Below are 25092 nucleotides of genomic sequence, written 5' to 3' on the forward strand. Positions count from 1 at the left end.
GATTACATTTTTTTTTTGTTTTGTTTTGTTTAAAGTAAAGTGCATACAGAGATTACAACAATTTTTAAAGACCAAAAAGTCTTATTTTGTGGTCTATGACAAATAGGGGCTCTGATGAGCTGTTTTATAAATACTTAGATTAGGTACAGTTATACAGAAAGTTGAGTTCATTTGAAATCTTCAAAAAACTTCCTATTATTCCTCAAATGGTGCTTGTTATGGTTTAGCATTTCTGTTAAACATGTGTGTGGAATTACTTGTTATCCAAGCGTAGCAGGTGCTCCTTACCATTTATCCTCAAGGACTTTAACTATCCATCTTCTTTATCATCTACTCTTTCTTGACTATTCTCCACAATTCTCTTTGTAGTGATTCTTCTGCCATTAACTATCTTAGTAGAAGTTGATATTGATTTGAAGTCGCCCATTCTGCTGAGGCCAAATGATGAGGAACAGAATGCAGTGAGCCCCCGTGCCCCAGTGAGCTGACCAGAGTGAATCCTATATCAAAAACGGGAAATCCACTGAAGGCACGGAAAAATGAGCCTGCATCTCGGCTTCTATTTCCTCAGGGACCCTTTCAGTTCCCCAAAAAGTCATTGAATGGGTATTCAAAGAAGTCAAATGAAAGTGGGTACCTTCCACCAAAATATCTGACATCTGGACATCCTCTGGATTCTGGAATGTGAAGCCAAACTCAAAGGACTATCAAAATGGCTTCCACCTCCTCCTCCACCACCATTTAATCCTCCTTTGCTGTATTTGTCATAGAGACCCACTTTTTTGCATCCGATAACACTTCATATGCCTCAGCTACTTGTTTGAATTTCTGCTCTGCTGCTTCTTCATTTTCAGGATTTTTTGTCCAGATGTCATTTCAGTGCCTGTTTCGAATGCGTCTTTTTAATGTCCTCAAGTGAGACACATCTCTGCACCTCCAGAACTTCATAGTAATCCACCTGTTTTAACATACTGTCAGAACAAATCCAAGGACTCAGCTCGGCGGCTGGTGAGGGGGGAAGTCCATGGCCAATCTCCTTGCGGTTCTGGCACAGCTGTGCTGGTGGCGGTGGTGGTGTCGCCTCCAGACTTTTCTTTTTAACATGCATTTATCTTTTTAGGATTTCACACATGAGTACTGTGTTTATATAATCCCATTCCATTTTTCACCCCCTTCAATTCTTCCCATGCTCTCTACCCCACTCTCTCTCAAATTTATGACTTTGTCTTTAATTATTGTTATATATATACAAATGTTGTTACATACATACATATGTAACATATACATCTTCCTTAATCATATATATACACACATCCTGCTGAGTCCATTTAGTGTTGCCTATATGTATATGTGTTTAGAGCTCACCACTTGGAATTGGATAATGTCTCATGGAACTCATCCCTGGAGAAGACTGATTCACACTCTCTCAGCATCCATGAATTGCCTGCAGCATTTCATTTAAGGATAGGGAATTATGAGATTCCCATCATCCACACTGGAACATCAACTGCTGATGTCTTTGTGCTGGTATTTAGGTGACTGCACTGTTAAGACTTCGTGGGCCAATTCCCTGTCATATACAGAAGACACTATGTCATGAAGCAGACACTGTGGTCCCTGGTCCTTACAGTATCTCCATCCCCTATAATGTTCCCGGAGCCTGTAGAAGTATCACTGAAGATGGGCACACTATAGACATTTTGACCAGTTGTGGATTCCTGAGATGGTTTCTATCTGCTGCAAAATGGAGCTCCTTTGAGGATGGAGTGAGAACTACTTACCCATGGATAGAAGGACAGGAATCTAGAATGTGATTTACATTTGTACTGATTTATGAACCTGGCAATAGTAGCTGCTCCTCTGGGGTTCATGACCTCACCAGTGTAAACCAACGTATGGGTTACACTACCAGGAATAAATGCTCTCCTATTGGGCTGCCCTTAAGTCCCATTAGATGACTGTTGGTTATCCCCAAGGTGTAAGTGCCACAGTTGCACCTTTGAGGACTCTCTTGTCCTGGTCGTTTTTGCAGTTCATAGGTATTAGAGCTGTGAAGGGCTACTGACAGCTTTTCTCCCTCGATGACTTGTGTAGCACCTCCTCTACCAGCTGGTTTTACCCCCTTTCCATCTCATCAGAAAACAAACAAGTTTCTAAAGGATAATAATGAAATATAACAAGATAAAACAAAGGCTAACACATCAGAATAGGGCAATACAAATACACAGAAGGAGAAGAGCCCAAGAAGCAGGTATAGATGCAGAGACCCACTCGTTTGCATACTCAGGAATCTTATAAAAACAGAAAACTGGAAGCCATCACATATATGAAGAAGGCCTGTAGGGCAAAAATGGGAGAATATTATACATATATATATATATATATATATATATATATATATGTGTGTGTGTGTGTGTGTGTGTGTGTATATGTATATATGTATATGTATATATGTATACGTATATGTATGTATATATGTATGTATATATATATAATAAAATTGTTTTAAAAGGCTCTGACTCAACATTATGAGACAAAGAACTTCCAAGATGCCATGAATTTTTTGTTGTTTTGTTGGCTATGCCACATGCTCATAGGAGTAGTTTGTTTCCCAAGTGAGACTCCCTAGAAAAAACCCTAAATTTTCTTTTGCAAATGGTTATCAATTGGAGATTACTTCCGTGTTGGGGTTGGGATCATGTGTCTACTTCTTTCAGCTCTAGGACTGCAGCTGATATGGACTTGTGCAGGCCCTGAGCATGCTGCCTAAGTCTCTGGGAGTTCATATGTGCACCCGTCCTGTTGATTTAGAGGGCCATGCTTCTTGGTGTCCTCCATCACCTCTGGCTCTTACATTTCTGTCTACTTCCTCTTCTACACAGTTGCCTGAGCCCAAGGGGAGGGATTTGATGGAGATGTCCAATTTAGGACTGATTGTTCCAAGGTCTTTCACTCTCCATATATTCTGGCTTTGGTCTCTGTATTTGTTTCCATATGCTGTAGGAGGAAGCTTCTCTGGTGATGGCTGAGCAAAGCAATGATGAATGAGTATAGCAGAATGTCACTGGGAGTCATTTATTGCATTTACAATAGTACTTGGTTTTACCCTGGGTCCCTGGGCTATCTAGTCTCAAATTCTTGGTCACCTCCTTCCATCTTGTGGAGCAGCCCTTAAATCAAATCAAAATATGCATTGGTTTCTCTCACAGGTTTGTACCACCATTACACTAGCATATCTTGCAGGTAAGACACGATTACAGATCAAGGGGTTTGTAGCTGTATTGGTGTTGACAGTTCTCCATTGATAGCATTCTGAGTACCTTCCTATAGCAAAGATACTAGCCTGTAAGTGTAAAGGCTCTATGTAGGCAGCAGCTCCACATCCAATAAGTAGTGTCAGTGCTGTCTTCAAGGAACAGGCCTTGCTGTCAGTTTCTGGAGAGCAGCCACAAACTGTCTTGGCAAGAGCCTGGGTTGTTGGGAACCCCTTTGGCCAACAAGTCAAGTAGATGCATCCCATTTCCAGTACTGTAAGCTTCCTTTGGTAACAAGAGATGGCCAGCTGGGACTCTGTCTTCCCCATTATTTGGCAATTTCATTTAGATTGCCTTTTGTGAATGATTTCTTCTTTTGGTTCTAGAGTTTTCAGTGTGTAAAGTTACTAGTGTGTGATGTCTCTAATTCTATCTATGTAAGCATGTAGTGCTGTGAACTTGCCTCTGAGAACTGTCTTCATTGTGTCCCATAAATTTAGGTATGTAGTGTACTCGTTATCATTAAATTCTAAAAAGTTTTTCATTTCTTTCGTGACCCATTTTTCATTTAGTAGTGAGTTGTTCAGTTTCCATGAGATTGAGTTTGTAAACTTTCTGTTGTTTCTATTCAGCTTTAATCTGTTGTTATGTATACCCAGTTTCAATCTTTAATCTGTGGTTAGCTAGGATCAGGGAGCTATTTCAGTTTTCTTGTATCTGTTGAGACTTGCTTTGTGTCCCAGTCCTTGGTCAATTTTGGAGAAAGTTCCATGAGCTTCCTGCAAAAAAGGCAATTTTTTTGGCCTTTAGGTAAAGCGTTTTGTAAATATCTATTAGATCCATTTGCTTTAGGGTGTCAATTAGCTTCAGCATCTCTGTTTAGTTTTTGTCTGAATACCTGTCTATTGCCAAGAGTGGGTTGTAGTAGTATTTCATTCATAAACTTGAGTGTCCTTGTGCTTGGTAAATAAATGTTTAGAATTGCATTGCCTCTTGCTGGATTTCTCTTTTGATGAGTATGTAGTATCCTCCCTTATCTTTTCTGATTAGCTTTGGTTTGTAGTCTATTTTGTCAGATATAAAAATGGCTATACCAACTTGCTTCTTAGGTCCATTTGCTTGGAATATCTTTTTCTATCCTTTTACCCTGAAGTGGTATCCATCCATGATGTTGAAGTGTTTTACTTGGATGCAGCAGAAGGATGAATCCTATTTTTGCATCCGTTATTATAGTCCGTGCAGGAGGTTTGTTCGCACTGTCACTCAAGACTGCCAATGAAGTTAAAACTTGAATTAGAGGGTGGAGTCCACATTCAGCTGGCCAGAATAAACCATAGAGTTTTTGGCTGACCCAGATTAGGATAGAGAGACAGGAATGAATTGGGAGGAGCATAGAAAGTTTACCAGGGGATGCATGCTGGAGTTGGGGGCTATAGAGCTGAGGATGAGACTGGGGAATTGGATCTGGAGGAGAGAAGAAGGGGAAGATAAGCTGTTAGCCGACCTGCTTCCCTGGACAGTATGGGCATCCACTTTCTAAAAGATGTAATTGCTCCAGGCTATACGCTCATATCTAAAGATTATGAGCTAGAATCCATAAATAAGAGGGAGCATGTGGCGTTTATCTTTTTGAGTCAGTGTTATTTCACTCAATGTAACGTTTCCAGTTCCATCAATTTACCTGAACATTTCATGATTTCATTTCTCTTTACAGCTGAATGGAATTCCATTGTGTATATGTGCCGCATTTCCATCATCTATTCATCAGCTGAAGGTCATTTAGGTCACTTCCATTTCTTAGCTATTGTGAATGGAGTGGCAATGACCATGCCTTTGCAAGCATCTGTGGTGGAGTAGGATGCTGAGTCCTTTGGATACAGGTCAATGAGTGGTATAGCTGGATCATATGGCAGATCTATTTTTAGCTTTTTGAGAGTTCTCCACACTGCTTTCCATAGTGAATAGAGCACTTGTCAAGCTTGCAAAGGTATTGCTATTACCCACCAAGTGGTCCTCTTGGCCCCGACCCATACTTTGTTATGTGGGACATGACTGTATAGGAAATAGAGCATTGAGTGTGTAGATAGATCTGTTTCCACACACATTGTTCAGCACTAGCAGTGGTTTCAGGTGGGGTCTTCAGACAAAGCCTGTAAGGATATTACCAGCTCCTGTAAGTCCTGACTGAAAGGAGAATGTGGCCTCGTGGGAAGTGCTTCATTTTCTGGTCTTTTTCCAGAATTGCTGATAGTGGAGAAGAGTTACAGAATTCCTAGCACCAGGAGGCAAAGATGACACAGACCATCTAGAATCAGCCAGAAAAAGGCCTTTTCCTTAGCTTGCCAATTATCTTCCAAGGCACAGCTCAGAGGAAGGGAAGATGGAGGTATCTTGAGTGTCTGGTGGTGATTCCCCTTCAGCTCAGCATTCACACTCCTATGTCTGGGGCCTTGGGATAGAGTCAGGCTGAGCTGGGAGTGCTAACCTCCCCATGGCAGGCAAGTCACCCACTGTTTAAAAAAACATGAGTTATGAGCATGCTTCAGCAGTCTGAGAATAAAGTCCTCCTGGTAAGAAGCAGGACTGGTAGACTGGCATCCGTGATCATGCCTGGTCTGTGATAGTGCTGGCTTATCCAATGCCTGATCTCTGACTGACACTCACCAACTTCCTTGCCATCCCCCTGTTTTGAAGCCCTTGTTTGCCTATTGTCAGAAAACATTTCCCATCCTGTCTCATCCCCTGCATGAAATGTCATACTTCTCTGTACCTCAAAGTCTTGCAAGGCCTCTGTGATGACTTGTTTTACACCAACTTGACGCAAGCTAGAGTTATCCGAAAGAAGAGAACCACAATTAAGAAAAGGCCTCCATAAGACCTGGCTACAGGGCATTTTCTTAATTAGTGATCAATGGGGGAGGGCCCAGCCCATTGTGGGTGGGGCCATCCCTGGGCTGGTGGTCCTGGGCTCTATAAGAAAGAGGCTGAGGAAGCCATGAGGAACAAGCCAGTAAGCAGCTTGCCCTTCCATGGCCTCTGCATCAGCTCCTGCCTCCAGGTTCCTGCTCTGTTTGAATTTTTGTCCTGACTTCCTTCAGTGATGAACTGTAATATGGAAGTGTAAATCAAATTAACACTCTTCCCCCAAAGTTGTTTTGGTCATGGTGTTTCATCACAGCAATAGTAACCCTAACTAGTCTCTTTCTCTGACCTTGGAGTTCATGTACGACCTTGCCTGCATATCTTGACTCTGGAGCTCAACCAATTCAGCAGTTGTTTCCCTTTGTTTTTGTTTGTTTGTTTGTTTTGGGGGAGGGGTTATTGTTTTCCTTTTCTTTTCTTTTTTCTTTTCTGTGTTGGAAATTAAATCCTCTTCTAAACTGGCTTTTGTGAGAATAGAAGTTACGTCCAAATATATTTAAATGTGGGGCAGGGGAGTCTGAGAGATATTTCCATTAATAAAGTATTTTTCTTGCAAACCTGAGAACTTGAGTTTGATCCTCAGAACCTGCAAAAATTAAAAAGCTGGCTGTCTTAGTTGGGGTTGCTGCAATTAAACACTATGACCAGAAAGCAAGCTGGGAAGGAAAGGGTTTATTTGGCTTCATTTACATATCACTGTCCATCATTAAAGGAAGTCAGAACAAGAACTCAAACAAGGCAAGAACCTGGAGGCAGGAGCTGATGCAGAATGCTGCTTATGGGCTTGCTCCTTATGGCTTGCTCAGCCTGCTTTCTTAAACCAGCCTAGGGATAGCCCCACCCACAATGGGCTGGGCCCTCCCCCATGGATCACTAATTAAAAAAAAAAAAAATGCCTTACAGGCTTGCCTACAGACCAGTCTTATGGAAGCATTTTCTTAATTGAGGTTCCCTCCTCTCAAATAACTTTAGTTTGTCTCAAGTTGACATAAAACTATCCAGCATACTGAGCATATTTACTGGTAATCCCAGAACAGAGGAGGCAAAGACAGGTGGATCCTTGCTAGCCAGCCAGCCTAACCTACTTGGGGCACTGCCGGACTGCCAGGCCTGGTTCATGAGGAACATATCCAATATTGCCCTCTGTCTGTCTCTTTCTCTCTGTCTCTGTGTCTCTGTCTCTCTTTGTCTGTCTCTTGTCTCTGTCTCTGTCTCTGTCTCTGTCTCTCTCTCTGTCTCTCTCTCTCTCTCTCTCTCTCACACACACACACACACACACACACACACACACACACACACACACAAGGGAACACATACAAAATATCCTGTGCATGCCACAGGACCAGCTTAACACATGCTGACTGACAAGAACTAAATCTCCACCTTCACCCTCAGTGAACTGAGTCTGTCAAGTTGCCTCTCTCATCCACTGAGGAGTGGGGGATTACAGGATGGAGGAGCTGGTGGCCTCCCAAGGAGTCTGGACTGGCTTTAAATTAATTAACAAGTGAAGAACATCTCAGGGAAGTCACTGTAAGCAAATCACAGTAGGGGCACAAAGAAGCTGAAAGCATCACCTTGTCTCTGCCCCAGGAGCACCATCTTGTCTTTGTGCTAGAGGACAAATAAATCCATGAGAGCAAAGGAAAATGAAACTGGGTCCTTATCTCTCACCTGCACAATCCTCTACTCCAAACAGATCAGCAACCTCAAAATAAAATTCAGTAATGTGAATCTGATAGAAGAGAAAGTAGAGAATACACTTGAACTCCCCAGCACAAGAAAGGGCTTTTTGAACAGAAGCCCGTGATAGCATAGGGATCAAGACCAACAACTAACAGTAAGCACCTCACAAAACTAAAAGCTTCTGCATAGCCAAGGACACCATCATTCAAATGAAGAGGCATGCTGCAAAATGGTGGGAAAATCATTACTAGCTATGCCTCTGACCTAGGTTTAGTGTCGAGAATATACAGAGAACTCAAAAACCTGAACTTTAAGAAAACAAACAACACAATTGAAAAATGGGGCATGGAACTAAACAGAGTCCTCAAAAGATGAAACACAAATTGCTGAGAAAAAAAAATTTAACATTCAACAACCTTCACCATCAGAAAAATGCAAAGTAAAACTACTTTGTGATTTCATCTTATCGCCCTTAGAATGGGTACAATGGAAAAAACGCAATGAAGACAGATGTTGGTATGGATATGGGGAAAAAGGGACATTATTCATTGCTTGTGTGAGTGCAAGCTGGTGCAAACCACTACGGAAGTCAGTGTGGAGGTTTTTCAAGAAGCTAGAAATAGATCTAGTATATGGTCCAGTTCTATCACTCTTGGGCGTATACCCAAAGGACGCTATAGCCAATGTCATAGGTTTTCTATTACAGTGATGAAACACCATGACCAAAAAGCAAACCTAGGAAAGGGTTTACTTAGCTTACAGTCATCATCAGAGAAGCTTCCTCCTGCACCACAGAGGAAGAGATGCAGAGACCCACAGCCAAACACTACTCGGAGAGAGAAAGAGTCCTTGAAACCCACAGCTCTAAATGGGATGTCCCTATCAAATCCCTCCTCTCAGAGCTCAGAAAACTCTAAGGAAGAGGAGGCAGAAAGAGTGTAAGAGCCAGAGGGGGTGGAGAACAAGGCCCTCTGAGGCAGCTAAGCAAGGCTCATATGAACACACAAAGACTGAAGCAGGAGGCATGGGGCCCACACAGGCCTGCACCGGATCCTCTGTGTGTGTTATAGCTCTCAGCTAGTATTTTTATGGGACTCCGACTCCTGAGTGTGTGAGGGAATGGGTCTCTGATTCTTGTGCCTGCTCTTGGGGCTCCTTTCCTTCTGTTGGATAGCCTTGTCCAGCCTCGATGTGATAGCTTTTGCTTTGTTTTACTGTATTTTATTTTGTCATATTTGGTTGCTGTCTTAGAGCAACCAAACCTGTTTTTTTCTAATGAGAGACAGAAAGGGATCTGGAGAGGAGGGGAGGTAGAGAGGAACTGGAAGACATGGAGGGGACTGTAATCAGGATATCATATATGAAAAAATAATCTATTGTCAATAAAAGGGGAAAATGGAGAAAAAAGAAATAGGCAAATCATTTAAAAATCACACACACACACACACACACACACACACACACACATACACACACACACACATGGAAAGAAAGAAAGGAAAAACACAGAGTAGTGAAAAACAGACACGCTGCAGGATGTTTATCTCTCGTTCTTCTCAGGCTCAGAGCATCTTACACCCAGGCTGGAATTCCACATACCAAAATTTCCAGAATTATGGACTTGACTTATACTGAATAAATGGGGGTTGGTCTGGGAAGAAATGGGGAAAGGATAAATATCAAAAAAGCATTGTACGAAATGTTCAAAGAACTAATTACAAAAGCATTTTTTTAAAAAAAAGAATTGATGGCCTCATGGTCAACAACCTTTCATTAACACACCAGCTAGAGACTGAACTCTGGACATATGAGCCTTTGAGGGACATTCCATACCAAACCACAGCAGCGGGAAGTTTGCAGATGGACCACAGTGGGACAAAAGGCTAAGTGTGAGTCATAACAGGGGAGGTTTGCATTTCGACTTCAATAGGAGGAAAGGATAGAACAGTAAATGTGGGTCACAGAATTCCTGAAGTCAGAGCTAAGGGCATCGGACATTTTAGCATGGACTATGAGAATCTGTGAAACTCTTGAGTTACAGAACCTTGATGGCAGCTCTGAGAAAGGTTGGTCTGGCCTTGGGAAATATCCCACATTGGAAACTCCAAGGCTATCTAGCATCACTGGCACCGAATGTTCTGGAAAGTTATCCCTTGGTCCTAAGATAGCCTGGTGCTGACTAATGGGATCTGGACCTACTCAGGGTCAGTACAGCTGTGTCCTTGGGTCCCACTTTCTCAGGCATTCCGTGTGCACAGCTGAGCATTGCTGCACACACTTTTCTGTGTTCAGCTTCCATGGAGGCAACCCTGCTTGCTGCAATAGCAAAACAAAAGCAAACCAAAGGAGCCATGGGAGAATTCTTGCAACATCTGTGCAAGCTGAGCAGTGGGTAAATACTCTCCTACCTGGGACCATATTCTCAGCGAGCTGCAGGATCAGGAAAATTAAAGAATGAACAGACTTAATAGGTTTTTTTTATTGTGTCTCCCTAGACAGTAGCCAACTGTTCCCCACAGCATGAAATTAAATTACTCTAAAACACAAAGCCATCCCAAGAAACCCAGAAATCTTAATAATTTAAAGAACTTAAAGATAATAATGAGCTTAAAAAACAAATTGTGATTTTGAAGTTATTTATGCAACTGCTGTTGAAACACATCAGGAAATTCCCTCAGAAGCTTAACAAATCAGAAAGGAATTAAAGTAAAAATCTTGATGATGTCCCCATAATCCTTAGGGTACAATGGAGCTATTGGTCATGACTGGCCTGGCTAACAGAGAGTCCTCTTGACGACAGGAGGGTGTGGGCTCCACTTACGCAGTAAGAGTCAACTCCATAACTCTGGAAACTGGAATGTTGGATTTCAGTCTGGGTGCAGGAGGCTCTGTGCCTGAGAAGAACTAGCAATCACTGTCCCCCCGTGTGTCTGTACCTAAGAAAGACTTCAGGTACAGGGAGGAGAGTCCAAGGAAGGAGGCCAATGGACAAGAAGGTAAATAGCAGTACAGTGACTCTTTGTCTGGTACATAGTTTCTGAACAGCACTGTACATTCTTTCTCTCCTAAACCCTTGGACAAATTGAAAATCTAAGGGTGGGTTCTTATAAGGGACATGCAGCAAGAACTGTGACAACAAACACTTAGAAGATGACTCTTAATGCTCTAAGCCAGACATGTCTATACAGCTTGTGTGACTGTGTGTGTCCCAGGATGGCTCTGAATGCAGCCCACCACAGTTGTAAACAATGACATATTGCAGTGACAAAGACTGGATACCCCTGGAGGCAGTAGCCTTATCAGACAATCCTCTTAACACTAAGAGATAGATCTTGCTGTTCTATCCAACTCACGAATGGAGACACCAAAACATGGAAGGGCTGAATCACTTATCCAGGAAGTGGGAAAGCTGGACTGGAACCCTGGGTCAACCAACTCCAGAGCCTGGGCTCTTAGAAGCTTCACTAAACTGTGTCATGAGCAAGGCTGGGGCCAGGGGTGTGCAAGTGATGCTGGGGAGAATCTTGGTCCCAGGGTGGGTTGAAGGCTTCAGGAAAGCAGGGTCTTAATGCAGGTTGTACTGGTGAGGTTTTTTTTTGTCAACTTGACACAAACTAGAGGTACCTGGGAAGAGGGAACCTCAACTGAGAAATTGCTTCCATCAGACTGGATGATGAACATAGCTGTAGATCAGTTTCTTGATTAATGGCTGATGTGACAGGGCCCAGCTCACTGTCGGCAGTGGCCCCGGGTTGTATAAGAAAGCAGGCTGAACAAGGCAAGGAAAGCAAGTCAGGAAGCAGGGGTCCTCTTTAGTTTTTTGATTTAGTTCCTGCCTCCAGGCTTCTGCTTGAGTTCCTGCCCTGGCTTCCCTCAGTGATGGACAGTGACATGGAAGTGACATGGAAGAATATAAGCCCTTTCCTCTTCAGTCATAGTGTTTCTCATGGTAACAGAAAACAATCGAGGATGGAGATTTGTATCAGACAGTAGGATGTTGTTGGGATGGACCTGGCCATGTTTGAGGGAGGATTGTGGGAGGATTTTGGAGACACGGTCTTTGAGTACCTAGAACTGAACATGCTGTTATGGGAACTTGGAAGACAGGAATGTTGAGAAAGATGAAGACGATTGATGCCTGGCTTGTGACATTTCATAGGGAAGCAAAGGCTATCAGGACCATTTGTGTGACATTCTGAAATAAGGATCTGTCAGAGACTAGCCCAACCTTTCAAACAGTTCTTGAAGGAAGGAGTGAGGATTAAGAAATAGTAGATATGAAAAATAGAGATGTAGATGATGTAAAAGAAAAAGACAGACACAGGATAGCTTCTGGAAGACTCAGGGTCAATACCAGTTTATTCCTAGTGGGCTTTTTATATACCAGCAAGGGGAGAGGCAAAAGACCTCCCCATTTCAAGGTCAAGGTACAAAGTACAAACAAGTATAGAGCCCTCCTTAATTCTCAAAACACCTGGTAACCACACCTTATGGCAAAGCATCTTGTAATTAAGCCTTGAAGTATAAGATATCTGGTAATCATGCCTTTGGCCAAAACATCCTATTATCCAGCCTTGTGGGGCAAAGCAGATTCAGACTCTCTGACCCTGAGTCAAGATGGAACAAGGCCTCACTGTGGAGTCTCTGTGGGCTCCCACAAGGATCTATGGATATGAAACCTTTATCTTACAGGAACAACTGATCCTGGTCAACTGGGGCTGAAGAATCAGCTGTGATTGACTAGTAAGAGACCAGCATCACTGAGCTGATGGGGAGTATTTCCTTAGGGTCAGCACACAGAAGCTGTGGTCCAGAGGGAGCCAAGGCTACATCTTAAACCAGCAGCCAAATTGGTAATGTGTAAGTATTTCCCATGTGGTACTGGTTTTGGCTCCATGAAAGGCCCAGAATTTAGGGGACCATGGGGAACGACCGAGGCTGGGCATTATGAGATGCTAAGAGAGGCCACTGGTAAAGATGAAGCCTGAGCTGCAATGGAAACCCGGGATTGAAGAGGTTGTGGAGAGAAGCTGAGGTCTGATACCTTAGAGTAAGGTGGGAGTCCAAAGAGAGACCATTGGTGAAGGTGCAGCCTTGCCACCACAATGGAGACAGACCACAGCTTACTGGAAGTGTGGCGACTGCAAGGTGACCACCAAGAATGGTGGCAGGTGTGAAGGGGAGCAAGCGTGAGGCTACAAGACAAGATATGTGTGCTGTGAAGAGAGAGAGTGAGGAAGAGAGAAGAGAAAGAATGGAGGGGAAGGGAAGGAGGAAAGAGAGAGGGGGCAGGGTGGAAGAAGGGAGGGGAGGAGGGAAGCTGGAAGAAAAGGAAGGATGAATAAAAAGAAGGAAGGATGGGAAGAGAGAAGGAAGGGAGGAAGGAAGGAGGGAGGAAGAGAGGAAAGAAAGAAGGAAGGAAGGAAGGAAGTTCAAAGTAGAGAAATTTGCAGCACATTCTTTCTTTCTCTTTTCTCTTCTTTCTTTTCTTTTTGAAAGTTCTGGGGATTAAACATAAGATCTTGAACACACTAAGCAAGTGCCCTGAGCCATACCCCACTCTTTACTTTTGTTTTATAACACACTCTCAAGGCTGGGAACAGTCAGACTCAAGAGAGCTTTGGCACTCTAGGTAGGCATTCTACCCAGCCTTAACATCTTTCTTTCTTCCTTGAGTTTTGAGGTTTTACATTTTTCACTGTGTGTGCCCATTGTCCCTGATTCTGTCATTCAGCATATCCTTTCTTGTTCTAAAACTTTTTCTCCTTCTCTGCTTTGTCTCTTCACTGGAAGCCTTCAACTAATTTTTTTTTTTTTTAGGAAACAGCACATTCCCCTTAAGCAAAGAAAGCAAAATTCAAATGGCATGACAGGAAAAACACTCCATACTTTATGTATTTCCTATATTTATGTTGAACCAAAGCTTTGAGTCAACAGATTTTACTGAGTGCCTCGTACATGTTGGGGGTGCGTGCAGCCAAGAGCATCACATCACCTTACTAGCCAGTTTCACAACCTTCTAGGCGATAGATGTTGTGTCCTTGGTAGCATTTGGACACTTAGGATAGAAGAGAAGCCAAGGCCAGAAGCAAGTCTAAAACACAAGCTGGGGACAAATAAATCTTTGAGGTCAACTGAGCATAGGGGTGTTTGAAGATAACAATCCTGCTCCAAGCTAACCCAAGAAGGGTGGTAGGATGGGTTGCCACAGTACTGGAGGTTTTCAGCTGCTTTTTAACATAATAGACCAAAGTCTCATCTAGGTTTCTGTGGATCCTAGCTCTGTTCAGTAATGGAAAGTGTATCTCTGGTGGGCATTCCATATCTGTTTGAGAATCTCGGAAGTTTTATCATGTCACCCCATGACATTTGGGGTTTTAAGAAGAATGCAAGGTGATCAAGCCAGGATAAGGAGTCAGTTTCTAAAAGGGGATGGGAAGTGTGGTGAGGCTGTACCCTGCAGCAGCGAGTCAGATAGCACTCGGTGGACACTCCTAACCAAGCTCCTCAGCCAGACCCGTCACTTTAGGCCGTTGCTTTCTCTCTTGCTTCTGTAAAAAACTTCTCACCCACACCCATGCTAAGAGGCTATCTGCCAAGCCACAACTCAAATGGAAGCTGGCATGTGTGAACAGAAAAGAACCTTCCATGGTCTTTTAAAGACTGATGTGGTTAGAGTAGCCAGGATACTGAAGACCCCTCTACCTCTGTGTATCTTAAGACTTGAAGAGCAGCATTGAGTCCCAGACTCCCAATTCCTGTTCTAGCTTTCTCACATTTCCAGGGATGCACTGGGAAGCATGTATCCTAAAATTCCTGGAAGTTATACCTCTGTGTCCTTGAATCACTTTAATTTGAACTCTAGTGAAAAATTGTCATATTGGGGACACATTCTGGGCTGCGTCAGAGGAGAGAGACTCAGTGCTTTCCACTTAGGGAGCACATCTGAATTCTGCTGGGAGCTCTGGTCACCCTCCATGGAATCTCTCTCCTTCCTACAGACCAGCCAGCAAGAGACTCAGTAATGGATTTGCAAACAGTTCAGCTGTGTATGTGCAGTGGGCACATTGATGTATGTGCAGCGGGCACATTGATGTATGTGCAAAGGTCAGAAGTCAACATCAGATGTCTTCTATTACTCTCCACCTTATTCCTGAGACTGTTCCTTGCTGACCTGGAGCTAGCCAAGTCAGTGGGAGTGGTTATTCACACCCCCCTGGGATCTCCCTATCTCTGCCTTTCCCCACCTCAGCACAGAGAATACAGACATGTCCTGCCATGCACAGCTTTTCTGTGGGTGCTGGGGATCTGAACTTAGCTCTTCATGCTTGTTTGCAGCAAGCAATTTTCTGGCTTTACCATCTCCCCAGACCTCACCTTGTTTTTTGAGATAGGGTCTCTCACTGGTCCAGAACTTTCCAAGTAGCCTAAGCTGGCCGTCCAACCCCCAGAATCCTGTCCCTGTCTCCCCAGTGCTAGGATTATAAGCACATGCCACAAGCCCCCTTTGACTTGGATTCTGGGGATCAAACACCATGTCCTGTGTTTGCAAGGTGGGCACTTTACCAACAGAGACATCTCTCCAGTCCCGGCAGCTGAACTTTAAAAACAATCCCTTTTTCTGATTAAACTGTAAGGTCTTTCAGCAAAGGTCAGTCAGAAAGGATCAGACCAAGAGTTTGTCATTGTCAGAGTGTGTTTACTCCCTCCACCTCCAAACTGACACAGAACAAAAGGCATCCGTGGAATGCAGGGCTTCCTCTCTGGAGGAAAGACGTGCAGAAAACTCTCTGCCTCCTCTCCCATGCACCCAGGGGTGTGATTTGGGTGTTAGAAGACTTCTTTTAAATTGTCAAGGATGACCTTGAACTTCATCTCCTCCTGCCATCACCTCCTGGGTGCTGAGGTCATAGCCACGGACTGCCTAGTTTAGCTCAAGCCTGAGTCTCAGAAGAGAGAGATTTCATTCTGTCTCTCGTTTTTTGTTTTCTTTTGTTGAGACAAGGTCTTGTGCAGCCCAGTCTAGCCTTGACTTCTCTATGGAGCCAATGAACCCGGAACCTCTGATCTCCCTGCTTCATCTCCTGAGTGCTGGGTTAAAGGCCTGTGTGCTGCCATACCCTGGTTATGTGGTGCTGGGAATCCTCAGTGCTGAACTCAAGGCTTTGTGCATGCCGAGCAAGCACTCTTACCAACTGGGCTACATCCCTAGATCTTAATAATATTTGTTTCTTCGTGTGTGTGTGTGTGTGTGTGTGTGTGTGTGTGTGTGTGTGTGAGAGACAGAGAGAGAGAGAGAGACAGAGAGAGACAGAGACAGAGACAGAGGGAGACAGAGACAGAGACAGAGAGACAGACAGAGACAGACAGACAAAGACAGAGAAACAGAGAGACAGAGAAAGAGACTGTACATGCACACACATGTACAAGCTATGGCATACATGTGGCCGTCAGAGGAGAAGTTTCAGTACTTGCTTCTCTCCTTTCACCTTATGGGATCCATGGATCAAGTTCAAGTTGCTGGGCTTGCTCAACAAGGGCTTCTACCCATGTGCCATCTTGCCTACCCCTGGATTTCATTTTAAATTAGAACAAAACTAAAATAAAATAAAGCTTGAGCTCTCTCAAACCTCTCTGCCTTCTTTGTGTGCCCAGGGCAGGCAGGCTGTGCTCTGTTTTCCAGCAAAACCTGAAACTCCTTTCCACACATTTTCATGTTGACCCAGAATCAGACCAGCTAGTCCAGGCAGTAGAGCGCAGCGTATCTGTCAATGTCTCAGGGAAAGCTGCAGCTCTCAGCTCAACTGTGGGTCTTCAAACAGCCTTCTAAACCACTTGTAGCTTCATTCGGGGCCAACTTGCCTGCCTAGAGAAGACACATCTATCCAAGACCTCAGAGACAGCCCTGCAAACCTCAGCCGTAGACCTCCAAAGCAGCCCCATCACTCAGTATCAGCCTAGAGCCATGGTCTGAGACCAGTGTGCCTATTCAGGAACCAAGGCAGTGACCCAACAGGGGCCTTCTGAGGAACCCTAGAGAGACAACAGCCATTTGCACACCCAACAGTGAGCTAGTATCAGCAGACACCAAAGCAGGCTCTACGCCCTCATTAGCCTATTTAACCAAGGACCTGAACACAGTTTAGTCTGTTCCAGGATGAGACAAAATCCTGACTGAAAACAAGAGCTAGAAACTGGTCAGGTGGGGCAGGGACCTGAAAGCAGTTCCAAGAGTGGGCTCCATGAAGGCCAGGGACATCAGAAGAGAGTATGGCTTCCAGGTTCCTTATTATCTTCTAGTCAGAAGTTATGAATGAAAACATGGCTAAAACTGAGGTGCAGCACCTGACACCTCATGCCTGGGCCAATCGGACTGACCAGATCGTTCTCTTCCCCAAGGCTCACACTGGTTTCTGCCTTAAGTCCTTTACAAAGCCCTTATGCTAGTGGTTTGATGGTCTCCTATTTCCCGGGACCTGAGCCTGCTGTACAGGACCTCTTCGTTCTTTCTGCCTCTTAGGCTCCCTGTAATAAAATACTTCTTTACAAAACTCACCCTTTGTGGTCTATGAATTTCTTTCAAATTTGCAAAACAAGAACCTAGCCACTGGCTCAGTGGAAGTTTTCTGTAATCATGAGCACCCAGCACTGTAATTCCCAAGCTAAGCTCACCAAGAGCTCTATTGCTCTCAAAAACACCCCCAAACTTCTAGTATCGATACTTGTGATTACAACCCCAGATCTATCAACCAGTGTCCCTACTAAATGCCCAGCATTAAGCCAGCATAACCCTGATATCAGAACTTAATAATAGCAACACACACACACACACACACACACACACACACACACACACACACCACAAATCTATAGACCAATTTCCCTAATGAATATAGATATAAAACTCTCAGGAGAGTTCTTGAGAATTTTATTTGAGACTTTTATTAAAAAACACATTAAGACCGTATACCATGACCATCTTAGTTCTATTCCAAGGATGGGAAGATATAAGTATGTAAGGACGGTTCAACACACAAAAATTGGTATATGTAACATCTCATGAATAGACTTGACAGGAATAATGATTTTATCAATAGATGTAGAAAAGACATTTGCTGAAGTTCAAAATCCCTTCCTGATTTTAAAAAAAAAAAAATCAGTTAAATAGAATGAATATATCTCCACATAAAAAGGTTATATGTACTGCCAGGTGGTGGCAGCATACATCTTTAATCCCAGCACTCGGGAGGCAGAGGCAGATAACTCTGTGAGTTCGAGGCCAGCCTGGTCTATAGAGTGAGTTCCAAGACAGCCAGGACTACAGAGAAACCTGTCTTGGAACCTTCCCACGACAACACACATACACAAAAAGGCCATGACAAAAACCCCATGTTCAATGTAATAACGAATGAATGGAGCTGAGAGCACTTCCTTTAAAATTAAGACTAATACAAGAAAGAAATAAAAGGCATATAAATAAAAATGGCAGCAATCAAATTACATCTTTTGTAGACCACGATCTATAATTGAAAGACCCTTATGACTCCCCCAGGAAGCTTTTAGATCTGAATAATGCCTTCACCAAAGTGGCAGGATGTATAAACATACAGAAAGCAATATACCAAAAAAGGAACTTTACAAAAAAGAACTAATGAAATAAATCAGCTTTAAAAACAAATAATTATTTAAAAATGAACAGGAATGAACGTAACCTAGGAGATGGAGTACCTCTATGGTTAACACATGAATATACCAAATAAACTAAAGAAGACATCAGAAGATGAAAAACACAACTCATGTCCATGGATTGGCAGAATCAGCACTGTAGTGACTATGTTGACAAAAGTAATCTACATTTACTATTATATTATTCACAGAACTAACACACACATAAACAAACAAACAACTGAACTCATTACTAAATACAAAAGATACCAAATAGTTAAAGCAATCCTAGGCAAAGGAACAAAAAATGCTGGAGGGGTCACAATACCTATATTAAACTATACTACAGAGATATTGTAACAAAAACAGCATGGTAGTGGCCCCAAAACAGACATATAGACCAATAGAATAAAACAGAGGACTTGGAAATAAATGTACACAACTATAAACACCTAATTTTTAACCCAGGTAATAAAAAATGCATGAGGGAAAAATAGCAAAACACACAGCCTTTTTAATAAATAGTTCTGGGAAACCTAGATATATGTTGGTAGAAGAATCAAACTGGATCCATATATCTTATCCTATATAAGAATCAATTCAACCAACCTGGCCTACAGAGCAAGTTCCAGGAAAGCTAGGCAACACAGAAACCACAAAATAAATCAAAGATTGTAATATATGACCTGAAACTGTGAAACCACTGGAGAACATAGGTAAAACACTTCAAGATAAAGGCATAGGCAAGAACTTTCCAAACAGGATTTCAGTAGCACAGGATACAACCTCAAGAACTGACAAGTGGGACTGCATGAAATTAAGAAGCTTTGCCCAGCAAAGGAAGAATCCATCACCAGGGTGAAGAGATGCCTACAGAATGGGGGAAAATCTTTGCCAGCTTTATTAGACAAGTTACCAATATCTAAAATATGCAAATAACTACAAAAATAAATACCAATAAATCACACAATTAATAAATGGATCAATGAACTGAATGGACAGTTCTCAAAAGAAATAAAATGACCAAGCACTTGAAAAGGCATTCAAAATTCTTGGTCATCAAGGAAGTGCAAATTAACAATGCTTTGAGAATCCATCTCATCCCAGTCAGAACAGCTGTGATCATGGAAATGAACAGAGGCAAATGCTAAAGTTGTAGGGAAGGACAAACCCTAGTACATGGATAGTGCACTCACTATGGAAACACATATGGAGGTTACTCAGAAAACTAGATGCATAGTTACCATATGACCCAGCTCTGCCATCCCTGGGTATATACCCCAAGAACTCCAAGACAACATACCACAGACATATTTGCACATCCATGTTTATTCACAACAACTGAGAAATCAAATCAGCCTATATGTACATCAACAGATAAGTGGATAAAGAAAATGTGATGTATACACACAGTGGAATTTTATCTAGCTTGTGAAGACAAATGTAGGCATCTCATTTGAAGGAAAAAAGAACGCTAAATATTTTCTCTCACATGCCTATTAAGTAGATTGAATTATACAGTGTGTGTGTATGTGTGTGTGTGTGTGTGCGTGTGCATGTGCGTGTGCGTGTGCGTGTGCGTGTGTGTGTGTGTGTGTGTGTGTTGAAATTAGAAAGGGGAAGAACAGTAAAAGGAGAAACATCATAAAGGAGGAGGATGAAAAGAAGAGAGCAATAGAATACACGAGACATGGAAGCAGAAGCAGAGACTATTTGATGCAAGAGAGAGGACCAACAGGAAGGAGACAGCAGATGGGGCGGGTGGACTGGGAGGGGATAAAGAAGCACAATGTCTAATGGCTTATATGTATGGGATACCACAATGAGGCCCATCACTTTACATGCTAACTTAAAAAAAGGAAGAGAAAAAAAGAAAAGAAACTGCCAGTCTGAAATACTGTACCCAGCAGAAATGTCCTTCTGGACAAAATAGAGATGAAAAATCCCCAGGCCCACAAGAGTGGCATCAAAATGCATCAAAAATGTGACATTTGCCGGTGAAGATAAGCCATTTGGATTCAGAATCATTAGTATCTAATTGTGGCGTGTAGACCACTTTTAACTCAAATATAAAGTTAATAGATTAATGTATTAAAAATAATCACAGCTACAGTAATTTGTTAAAGATACAAAACATTAAAAGGGTAAGTGCAATATTAATAGCATAAAATGTGTGAGAAGTAAATGGGTAGAGTTCTTATCCACAAATTAAGCTGTTCCTGGCCTACATTTACGATTTTTATACGGTCCATGGTGGTCATAAAGGGAACCAGGAGCTGGAGAGATGCTTGATTGGTAAAGTGCTTGCTGTGCAAACATGAGGACGTGAGTTTGGATCCTCAGCATCTGTATAAAAAGCCTATGTCTGTGATCCCAGTGCACAGGATTGGAAAGAGGCAGATCCTTGGGACTTGCTGGCTGGTCTAGCCAGCTGGTGAGTTCAGGTGGAGAGCAACTGAAAAATAGTACCTGACATTGACCTCTGACCTCCACAGGCATCACCACCCCCATATACACACACATGTTCACAGAAAAGAAAAATGCTTATTAAACATACATATGATACAAGAAAGGGAATAAAAGTCCTATTATGAAAATTCACTGGGAGAAGGACATGAAGAAGCAGTGTAAGGACGGCTTAGTACTAAACACTTGTATCAGCAAAAACCAACTCCACAAATAAGCAACCTGACTTCACACCTCAAGAAACTCCAACACACTGAAGTCAGAGTTATCAGGAGAGTGGTAGTACATGGAAGAGAGAGAGAGAGCAGAAAGATGATGATGGTGTGTGTGTGTGTGTGTGTGTGTGTGTGTGTGTGTCTATGTGTGTAATATATATGTGCGTGTATGTGATGTGATATGTGTGTGTGCGCATGTGTGTGTGTGATTTGGGGTGTGTGTGTGTGTGTGTGTGTGTGTGTGTCTGTGTGTGTAACATGTGATGACTAGGAATATGCAACAGAGTTTTACTTGTACCACAATCAAAGCATGTGATCTGCAATAGCAGAGAGGAACCTAAAGGACATTGTGTTAAGTTAAATAGCCTCAATACTATGTGATCACTCACACATTGTCTTACTTTAGGGCTTCTAGTGCTGTGATAATACACCATGACCAAAAGCAACTTGGGGAGGAAAGGAATTCTTCAACGTACAACTCTCAGGTCACAATCCATCGCTGAAAGAAGTCAGGGCAGAAGCGCAAGGCTGTCACCCGGGGGCAGGAGCTGATGCAGAGTACTGCTTACTGTGTTACTCCCCATGGCTTTCTCGGCCTGAGTTCTTATAGCACCCAGCACCATCTGCCCAGGAGTGGCACCACTCACAGCAGGCTGGACCCTTCCACATCAATCATTAATCATAAGTTAATCACCACGTATGAAAGCATCTTCTTAGTTGAGGTTCTTTCTTCCTAAACAACCCTTGCTTGTGTTAAGTTGACAGAAAACTAACCAGGACACAAGTATTTTCTGAAACACAGAGAAAATGGGGTTGCCAGGGACTAAGGGTTGATAAAAAAGGGGACATGCTGATGAGAGAGATGAATACTCAGTCATATGATGAACTGGCTGTAAGGGTCTGGTGGTCGTCATGGGTTAGAGTTGATAATCTGGTTATATGGTCAGCATGCATGGTGTGTGTACACCAAGTCAAAGTAAGTAAATAAATCACTGGCCAGTCCTAAGAAATTAGATCTGTCAAACAATCCAATATGTTTTCTCATTTTTTTTTGCATGTGCTCAAAAAAAAGTATTCATGCTCATGTATGAATTTGTATGAAGGTTTGTGTGTATATATGTACATGCACACATATGATGAGCATGTGGGACCGAGAGAACAACCTTCACTGTTGTTGGATTCTGTCAACCTTGTTTATTGAGGCAGTGTTTCTCACTGGCATGGAACTCATGAAGTAGGTCTGGCTGGCTAATCAGCAAGTGAATCTCTCTTTCTCCACCTTTGCAAAGTGGTGATCTCAAGTAAGTGCCACCATCCTAGATATTTTTACAGCATGGGCCCTGGAGCTCAAACTCGGGTCCTTGTGCTTACAAGGTAAAAGCTTTCCTGATGAGCTATCTCCCCAGGCCTCAAAGTAATTTTGACCAATATTTTGTGCTCATTGAACCACATACCATGAGCATAGAATGGTTATTAGTTACAAAGCTACAATATATCCTCAGGGATGTCAAGGATATCTGAATCAGGCAGATGTCTTCTGAGCCAAAAGGACGTGGCTGGCTGGCTGTTTTAGTTAGGGTTTTGTTGCTGTGAAGAGACACCATGACCATGGTAACTCTTATAAACATTTATCGGGGAAAACATTAAATTGGGGCTGGCTTACAGTCCAGAATTAGTCCATTATCATAATGGTGGGAAGCATGGCAGCACACAGGCAGACATGGTGCTAGAGAGGTAGCTGAGAGTTCTACATCTGGATCTGCAGACAGGAGAGAGAGAGAGAGAGAGAGAGAGAGAGAGAGAGAGAGAGAGCCACTGGACCTGGTTTGAGCTTCTGAAACATCAAAGCTCATTCCCCAGTGACATATTTCCTCCAATACAGCCACACCTACTCCAACAAGGGCACACATTCTAATCCTTTCAAATAGTGCCACTCCCTATGAGCCTATGGGAGCCATGCAAACCATCACATTGTCCATGGACCACAGATGGGGTACAGATGGCTTTAGGGATCATTATGGTAAGCCAACTCATGGTCTGTCTGTCGTGAATAGGATTTTTCAGGATTCTCTTCTGGAGGTGTCGTTGACCCAGGATTCCCATGCCTACTCTCTGAGCTCATCCTCTTTATGCTATGGTTGTAATTTCTGTGAGCTTCATGATCACATTTGATGACCCAGGGCCCCAGGATCATTCAGGTAGGTCCATGCTGGAGTGCCTCCTTGAGGTGACTTTGGCTCAGGAACTTCTATCAACCCTATCAAGGTTTTTCCAATCTTTACCACAGTCCTTGATCTTCCTTCCATCTCCTTCCCACAGCAGTCATGACGACCCCAAGCCTTGAAGATTCTTCTGGGCTCTTGTGTCTTCTCCCTGTTCAGTCTCACCAATATACTTTGTGGTGGTTTGAATGTGAATATCCCCCACAGACTCGGGCATCTGAACACTTGGTTTCCAGTTGGTGGCACTGTTTAGGGAGGTTAGGAGGAGTGACTCTACTTCCAATTCACTCTCTCTGCTTCATGATTGGGGTTCCGGTATTTCTGCTTTCTGCCCCTGTCACCATGCCTGCTGCCTGCTCCTTGCTGTTATGCCTTCTAGACATCATAGACTCTTATCTTTCTAGAAATATAAGCCAAAATAAATTCTCTCTTCCTTAAGTTGCCTTTGGTTATGGAGTTTTATCACAGCAACAGGAAAGTAATCCATAGTTCTGAAATAGCATATTGCTCATCTAATCGCATCTCCATGGCTACTGCTCAGAAAACTCAGACCAGCATACATAATATCATCAAGAGAAGATTCTGCTATTGCAGCCACCAATGTATTGTATAAGTAATTCGGTAAACTTAAAGCTATACACTCTGGGAAGTTCAGGCACATCTCTTAGAATTTCTGATGTTAATTACACTGCTACTGCTATCCTTCTTTTGTCTAACTTTCTGCCCGTTTTATCTGCATGTGTTATTCAGTCTATCTTCCCAAAACAGAACAAGTAAAGAATATTAAAAGCTGCAAGAGAGAAAGATCAAGTAACACTTTATAAAGGCAGACTTATTAGAATAACACTTGACTTTTCGATGAGACTTAAAAAGCCAGAACAGCCTTAACAGGTGTTCTACAAGTTCTAAGAGACCACATATGCCAGCCTAGACTACTAAACCCAGCAAAACTTGCAATCACAATAGATGGAGAAAAGCTGTGCATGATACAACCAAATTTAAGCAATATCTGTCTCCCAGCTCTATAAAAGGTGCTAGAAGAAAAACTCCAATCTAAAGAGGTTAACCATACCCAAGAAAAAAACAAGGAATAAATATATCAGAGCAGCAAATCAAAAGTGTGGGACTGGGTAGCCACACCACAACAAAATATAGGGAACCAATAAACACCGCTCATTGATAACTTTCAACATCAGTGGTCCCAACTTCCCAATAAAAAGATTTAGACTTACAGATTGGCTATAATACAGGATCCATCCTTCTACTGTATCCAAGAAACACACCTTAACATCAAGGATGGACATTACCTCAGGGTAAAAGCATGGGAAAAGATATTCCAAGAAAATGGGCACAATAAACAAGCTAGTGTAGTTATTTTAATATGTGACAAGGTAGATTCAAACCACAACAACAGAAAGCTTACAAACTAATGGATACATACATACATACATATATATATATTTTTTTTTCATTCTTTGGTTCTTGGAAAAAAATCAGTGAGATTGACAAACCCTTATCCAAATTAACTAAAAAGTAGACAGAGAAGATCCAAATTAAGAAAATAAAAGATGAAAAGTAGGACATAACAATAGACACCAAGGAAAAACAAAGAATTATAAGGATATCTTTAAGAACCTATACTCTACCAAATTGGAAAATCTA

The 25092-nt window shown here is 42.5% G+C and overlaps 1 pseudogene; it reads right to left on the reverse strand.

Annotated features, from left to right (window-relative positions):
* Nucleotides 1-253: 253 nt before the first annotated feature.
* Nucleotides 254-1108, reverse strand: LOC118584611 (annotated as a pseudogene).
* Nucleotides 1109-25092: the final 23984 nt, after the last annotated feature.

This window comes from Onychomys torridus, chromosome 5 (genome assembly GCF_903995425.1).
Source record: "Onychomys torridus chromosome 5, mOncTor1.1, whole genome shotgun sequence".
NCBI lineage: Eukaryota > Metazoa > Chordata > Mammalia > Rodentia > Cricetidae > Onychomys > Onychomys torridus.